The 8,114-nt window shown below is 32.3% G+C and overlaps 1 pseudogene; it reads left to right on the forward strand.

Moving 5' to 3' along the window:
- The first annotated feature begins 2,731 nt into the window (after positions 1-2,731).
- On the forward strand, positions 2,732-3,102 carry LOC113550284 (annotated as a pseudogene).
- The last annotated feature ends 5,012 nt before the right edge of the window (positions 3,103-8,114 follow it).

Genomic DNA, 8,114 nt, shown 5'->3' on the forward strand with positions numbered 1-8,114 from the left:
GAGTCCGCTTAACGGTTTACACGCAAAAAAACACCCAATAGTCGATATTTTTTTTTTATACTACGGCAGGCCACGGTTTTAGTTCATTTATTGCCGTTTTTCACCTTAAAATCGATGTTTAAGTATTTTTAAGACGGAAGCGTACACGCGATGACTCTAACAACGTGAAAAACTGGTTAAGGGCCCGTCCGACCTTCCTCCCATAACAGAAAATTGCCGAAAATCCAAATTCAAATCACCTAAGTACGCTAAAACCACTTTATTGAAAAATATTGTTTTGCAAGATTTCGTGGTGAAGGATTTATTTTTCGACACTAAAACATTACACGCATTGTTGGACGAGTCCGTTAAACGGTTTACACGCAAAAAAAAACCCAATAGTCGATATTTTTTTTTTATACTACGGCAGGCCACGGTTTTTGTTCATTTATTGATGTTTTTAGCATTAAAATCTAAATTTACGTATTTTTAAGACAGAAACATAAACGCGATGACTCTAAAAACGTGGAATCCTGTACAAGGGACCGTCGGAACTTCCACCTATATCAGAAAATTGCCGAAAATCCAAATTTAAACCACCTAAGTACGGTAAAACCACTTTTTTAAAAAATAATGTTTTGCAAGTTTTCGTGGTGAAAGATTTAATTTTCGACTTTGTAACCTTACACGTATCGTCGGAAAGATTGCCTTAACCGATTGCCCGCAAATAAACACAATATATACGAGATTTTTTTTTATACTACTGCAGGCCACGGCCTGTGTTCATTTATTAACGTTTTTCACTTTGAAATCGAAATGTATGTATTTTTAAGACGGAAGCGTACACGCCATGACTCTAAAAACGTGAAAACCTGTTTAAGGGACCATCGGACCATCCTCCTATACCAGAAAATTACCGAAAATCCAAATTTAATCCACCTAAGTACGGTAAAACCACTTTTTTGAAAAATAATGTTTTGCAAGTTTTCGTGGTGAAGTATTTATTTTTCGATGCTGAAACTTTACACGCAACGTCGGACGAGTTCCTAAAACGGATTACGCGCAAAAAAACATCAAATAGTCGATTTTTTTTTTTTATATTACGGTCCCCCACGATTTCTGTTCATTTATTGACGTTTTTCACCAAAAAATCTAAATTTACGTATTTTTAAGATGGAAGCGTACACGCGATGACTCTAAAAACTTGAAACCTGTACAAAAGACCGTCGGACCTTCCTCCTATATCAGAAAATTGCCGAAAATCCAAATTTAAACCACCTAAGTACGGTAAAAACAACTTTTTTGAAAAATAATTGTTTGCATGTTTTCGTGGTAAATGATTTATTTTTCTTACTCTGAAACTTTACATGCATTGTCAGACAGGTTGTATTTTAACATACATTATAAAAAATAGAGTCCATCTATTTATCCCAATATTATATATTTTAATATATAGTTAAATATACCTTTTAAATATTTGCATACGACTATCAGACAAGCTGCAGTTCGTTTCCATTATTTCCACTTGCGTATAAGGTCAAAATGATTTACTTATAACCTGTTCATCAATCCCGAGATCAACCAAATATAAATTGTCCAGACTGCGACGGTATACGGGACTGTCAGACAGTAAACAGCGGTGATCCACTAAAAGTGTAGAGTCACGGTCGACAACCGCGGCCCGATAGTGTTATATTATGGGTAGATACTATGCAGGGTGATTAGGTGAGAAAATAATATCAGCTGTGCCATTAAGATTTTTCGGATACGATGCTGATGTGTGACATCGGTGTCAACCGGATGTAGACATAACCGTCAACAGCGACATATATCTGTGTGTATTTCCACGTCGTTTACGTTAACGCTGCAAAATACCATCGTTTACACGTCGGATGTCGGCTGTTGCTATATCAGTCATCGTATCAGTCTACGTAACTATATTAAACTTATTATATATCATGTTGTTCATGTTATTACGATTCTACAGAAGCCGAAGTAAGGTAAAGGATGCTATATCAATTTATACCAGTGTAAAAAGTTTGGCATACAGGAAACATATGAAATTAATGCCAACGTTACCTAAAAATTTGTCTGAATAAGATGTTGAAGGTGATTGGTGATCAACTAATGATGAAAAAGATTTTTTTTTAGGTATTTATTCTAAATTTTTTATACCATTTAATTATAAATACTATTACTAATAACAATAGTATTACCTACAGGATGTGATGGTACGAATAAGAAAATCGTTTTTTTTGGTACCATAGGATTTTAACTGGTAATACAGTTTTTATGGATAGCACATTAAATTAAGCACCAAAATGTTTACACAAATTGTATACCTTACACTGCTTTATTATAGGAATGATGATACCCCTAATAGTTATAATATAAATTTTATAATTTAGTAAAATACCAATTATATATGTTTAAATATATTTTTTTAGGCTTATGCATTATTGCCCAGTAAAAGTACATCGACATATTTGAGAACGTTTGAAATAATAAAAGAAGCGGCATTGAGAAATGGATTAATGTTCAATCCTACTTGTTTCCAAATAGATTTTGAAATTGGTCAGTTCAAAATCTTACGATTAAACTTTTGCCGATAATATTAAAAAAGGTGTTCGTCTTCTTTGTTTTAACATAGCAAAACTTTTTTTTTATTATTATTATTTTAGTTGTGCTAAAATAATTAAATTATTTTACCATAACATTCTTGGATCCAGATATTTGTCTATTTAATAAAAATATGAGTAATCATTTTAATACAGATGGAGCAAGCACCATATACCACCTTGAAACATGCCATGGAGCTCTTAATACAGCTGTTGGTAGACAAAAGCCAAATATTTTTATTTTAATCAAAGAGCTAAATAACTAACAACCAAACTTCGAGCTTGACCTTATAGCACAAAAAAAAATGCAATGGATCACAAAATATTAAAACTAAATATAGACAATTAGGAAAAAGGTTATCATTTTTAAAAGATAGGTAAAGCGTTTATGATATATAATAATACATTTTTTTCTAACATTTTAAATTATAATTTTAGGTTACAAAATGGTACGATTTGCATTTCGGAACACTTAAATGCAATAATATTTCATTTTCATTTATAAAACAGAAGCTTATAATGTTAATTTATAGTTTTAATATTTAACTTGAACAATAATCGTGATTTATAAAAATAATTTAAAACAATAAAAAATGATATAGTTTAATTAGTAAGTATAATTCATCATAATATAGTATGTCGAAAAATCGGGTGACGGTAAATTGATTTGTCGGCCAATCGGTGCACGAATTGGACTCAATTTATTAGCGAGTTAAGCAAAGTCTTGATACTACCAAAATATATTCCATGAGAATAATATATTTTATAAACTTAGTGTTGTATAATATCGAAATAACGACCGCCTAATAAAAAATTATTATTAGAATTAATATCTAGAATAAAGTATAAACATGGCACTACAGTCTAAACAAATTTTTTAAAGCTTAAATATGACAGCCAATAAAATTAATATGATTTATAAATCGTTAATATATTAATCATAAGTACCTAGCCTCGTTACTTAGATTTAGTTAAATCATAATATAAATACAACATTAAAAGTATTTAATTTATAATGTTTGCCCTATCACGATACTTATTGTAGAAAAATGACGGCGAGGTAGTATAGTTACATAAGTATGAACATAATATGTTATTCGATATTAAAATAAATATGGTTTTGTTTTATTTAGACTTTGATAGTCAGCATTACAAATTATTAGTACACTGACGGCGGAGTAGAACTGCACTGCTTTTTGAACCCGAGTGTAGTTCGATATTTACCGTATTTTTAAATGAGTGCAGTTCATCCATTACCTTTATTAACCTAAGTACAATCAGGCCCGCTAAAATGTTTATACACACCTATCAAACTTGAGTTTTGCGGCACCTTAATAAAAATAGAAGTTACTAAAATTACTATATAAAATAATGTATTATACCAATAATGTTAGAATATTAATATTGGAATTGTACAAGATTGCTTGGAAAAAGGACAAAGTAAATTAAATACAAAACGTTGCACATATTTATATCGAATAACATTAATACATAACAAAATCACTAGAAAACTATACTTGGATATTTTATTCATACGAGACACTCGTAAACGATCATAATAAAAACCGATCCGAATCTCAACAATAATGTACCACACAATACTATATTGCGCGAACACTATTGCTACTCACGATATGCAAAGCGGTGTTTATCCAGGTTAATGAGGTACCAACAGTACAAATTTCTTAAAAGATGAAGTGGCAAGCAAAGTTCTAAATCGGGTAGTCACGACTTGAAAGTATACTAGGTGTACTTGCAATACATTAAGTACCAGCAGTTGGTGTAAATGTAAAAAATATGGTCGACTTTGCAATTCAAAGTACCGCAATTGTGATGTAAGTATAATAATAAATTAAGTAAAATAATGTAAAATAATCTATTTCTATGTGCTTTACATTATTACTTTGTAATAATTAACAATCATGATTATATTTTAATACTAAAAAGTATTAATTTTAATCATGTCCAAAAACGTTTGGTTAATTATATTAACTGTTCAGTTGTATGAACCTAATTGAATACCTAATAGATGTAAAAACTAATATTTGAAGCGTCTATTTAAAATTAATTTATGATTATTTATGTACCCAGTAAGATTTTTTATTTAGTTTTTGTTATAATCAATATTTAACCTACGATGATCAAATCAAATTGGGCAATGTACACAATCGGCCGAAGTGCACAATGATCGACTTTTTTTGCCCGTAACATAAATACATAAATAATTGCGGCCCTAGGAAGCAGAATATTGATTTTTCTGACCATTTTACATATTCCAGTCCAATCAAGCTCATTAAACTACTGCTACAGTAATACACTTTTTAATACCTATATCTGGTTGTATATTTTTTTCATTGGTTACAAATTGTTTTCGGGTGTATTCATACATATAGTGTTCTCTTTGGTAATTTGAGCTACTAACTATTGAACCTATTTTGCAGTCACTTTTTTTAAATATCTCTTGCGTAAAGCTCGAAAAATTGGTTCTTTGTTGACCAACTCCAATGTGTCAATCTCCGGTGTTTCCATAATGACGTCTTCTGGTTGGCTCATGACAATTTTTAAGACTTCTGCAATTGTAATATCTTTGAACAACGTGTGATGTACGTCGGATGTACTACGGCTGTTGTTCTGCGTGCATAGTGGCATCATGCTTTGAATAATGTTTATAACACTTACCAATTGAGTAGATTAACATGGATAATGCTAAAGCCGTTATTAATAAAGTCAAATTTTATAAGACAGGAACATTATTATTAATATTAATATGTGGCTTAATGTGGAGAAAAAGTAGGAATGATGTTAAACGTCTAGGACTGTTGAAATGAAAATAAACTCGAAATAAATTTCATCCGTCATAGGCACTAAGAATTTCGAACATTTTCCATGCGACAGTTATTGCGATGTTTGTAATACTAGCCAGCATATATGTTTATCATCCTAATCGGCTAGTAAAGGTATAATATATTTAAAGGACGACTTGGATTTGTACTGTACTTTTAATTGTTTTTTTTTTTTTAATTTTAATATTTCACTTCTTTCGATTGAACACTACGTACATTGAAACAGGATCCTGCATTTTTGTGGATACCACCGGCGGGTTAATGATCGTTTTCGACAAGTCGTATTGATTTTTCCTTCGAAGACAACAAAGGGTCTAGACGCACACACATGTCACCAGCCATCGCGATACACCGGCAATAATTCGTCGGTGGGGACGGTCTGTCGGGTCGAAGCGACGCTCTCCTGGACACGTTGTACTTCGGTGAATTACCGATCGCTACGAAAATTGCCTGTGACTCGGCGACAGACGCGGTGGGCTCGCACACCACGACGGTGTGCTGCGTGACTGACACGACTGCCGGCAGATCGGTAAATCGCACATCGTCGTCGTCGGATTGTACGTCCTGCTAGTGATGGCCGTTGATGATCACCGAACCTCGCGCGTCCGTTTCGAACCTGACCTTTGATCGTGCACCGCATTGAATCCGGGCAACCAATCTTGTTCGACAACGCCGTCGGTGTGCTTCTACTTTGTAATGCTGAAATCAGAAACCATATTTATTTTAATATATAAGTATTTTATAAATATGTATAGATTTCTAGTATTTGTTTTAAGTAACTCTTGGTTTTTTCAATTAATAAATATTTATAACTTTTTATTCGTAAAAAAAAGTCTAAATTTGTATATATTTATACATTTTAAACTATACCTATATGTTTAAACCATATTTAATATACCTATTATAATCATATTGTTATTATTACTTATTACCTATTATATAATACCTTGTTATTGATAATCATTATTTATATATTTTCATTTTTATTATTATTATAATTTTAATCGCATGACATACTATTGTTATTATATTTTTTTTAAATTAAAGTATTATTTGCATACCTATTAATATATCATAATTTTGTATCGTTATCAGCGACTGTGCTTTGCAGATCCGTCAGAGAAACCGGGATTTCCGATAACCCGAGTATAAAAGGCCGTACGACCCACCACAGCGCAACAGTTTTTCACCTGATCTTGCTACAGCAAAACCCACCCGGGCAGACTTGTACATTTAAGGTGAAAGACATCCCCAAATACATATCGGTCGGTATTAGTATCTGTCAATAGTGCATAGTTAAAGTATTCCGGAGTTGTACTAATTGATATCTCCGGCGCAGTCAATGGGGCAATAATAGTAACTATCTATTGCTTGCCTCCAACCACAGCGAATGCAGGTGTAAATTACAGTGACAGGACTCTGTAGTCTGCGGAAAGCCACCACACAGGTCCTAATACTGTTAATTATTATTATTAACTACGTACATATGTCAATATTTGTAATTGGTAATAAGTGCTTTTTTCAAGATTCATCACCAGGGGCACTAAAGAATATACTTCCGCTATTGCCAACATGTTTCTCAAGTCTAACACATTCTTACGCTATTAATAATACATAAAATTAGTTTTTTTTCAAATCGCCAAAAGGTGTCCATGGTAAAGAATGATTAATACATAATTTATATTGTTTAGTAAGTATCTATAGCTAACAACACCTATATTTAAAGCTAAAATGACCAAATAAATATATATATAATAGTCATACATTATGACGTGTATCACATTACTCGTCTTGTACGGCGCATTGTACAGACAATTTGATTACAATATAACGAAAACGTTCAACGACTTAGGACACATAGACTTTAACGACCTGGTGCCTTATAGTATAGATTATCAGAATCACGGTAGGAGACATTGGTCAGCAGCAATCACAGACAAATTTTTAGTGGGTAATTGACTGATAACGGCATCCAGTTGATTTGTATATAAGCACTACACAGCTATAAATAATGTTCCGCCAAAATTTTAAAATCAAACAGAAATCAATGGTATTATTCATTCACCTTTTTTTTTTTGCAAATAAAAGTATACCTATGTCAGTACTTAGTATGTTACTATTAAGTTATAACATAAACAACAGAATATTTAATAAGTTTAATATAGTTTTTTACTATTAAATTTAAATACAGCTTATAATCAACATAGGAATACGACATATTTTTTTTACCAATAAATATTCTGATTATTATACAATTAAATTATCGTTATAATATATTAAGTTTTTTCGCAGCGTTAACATAAAAAGCATGGAATTACACAATGATACAATGTGATTGTGGAAGAACCGACGACGTCCGTAAAATTGTGTTACTTCGGTAAAACCTTCGCATGTGGTGATTCAGGATCGGGAGTATGAAAAAGAGGAGGCACTACGGAGTTTGACGACAAATCACCAGCCTACGTTCTCCGGCGCCTCATCGTGTGACGAATTCACGGGTGTCGCAGGCTCAGATATAGACCGGAATGTTATTTGATTGTTATTGCCGTTAACCACCGCAAAGCTGACCTGTGAACAATTTTCGAAGGCATAGTAATGTGCCACAATCACAGTAATATTTAGAGTATTGTAGTCGGGCGGCGTCTTTAACCGCGGTGCTTTTATAGCTTACCAC

Source organism: Rhopalosiphum maidis, chromosome 1, assembly GCF_003676215.2.
Source record: "Rhopalosiphum maidis isolate BTI-1 chromosome 1, ASM367621v3, whole genome shotgun sequence".
In the NCBI taxonomy this organism is placed as follows: domain Eukaryota; kingdom Metazoa; phylum Arthropoda; class Insecta; order Hemiptera; family Aphididae; genus Rhopalosiphum; species Rhopalosiphum maidis.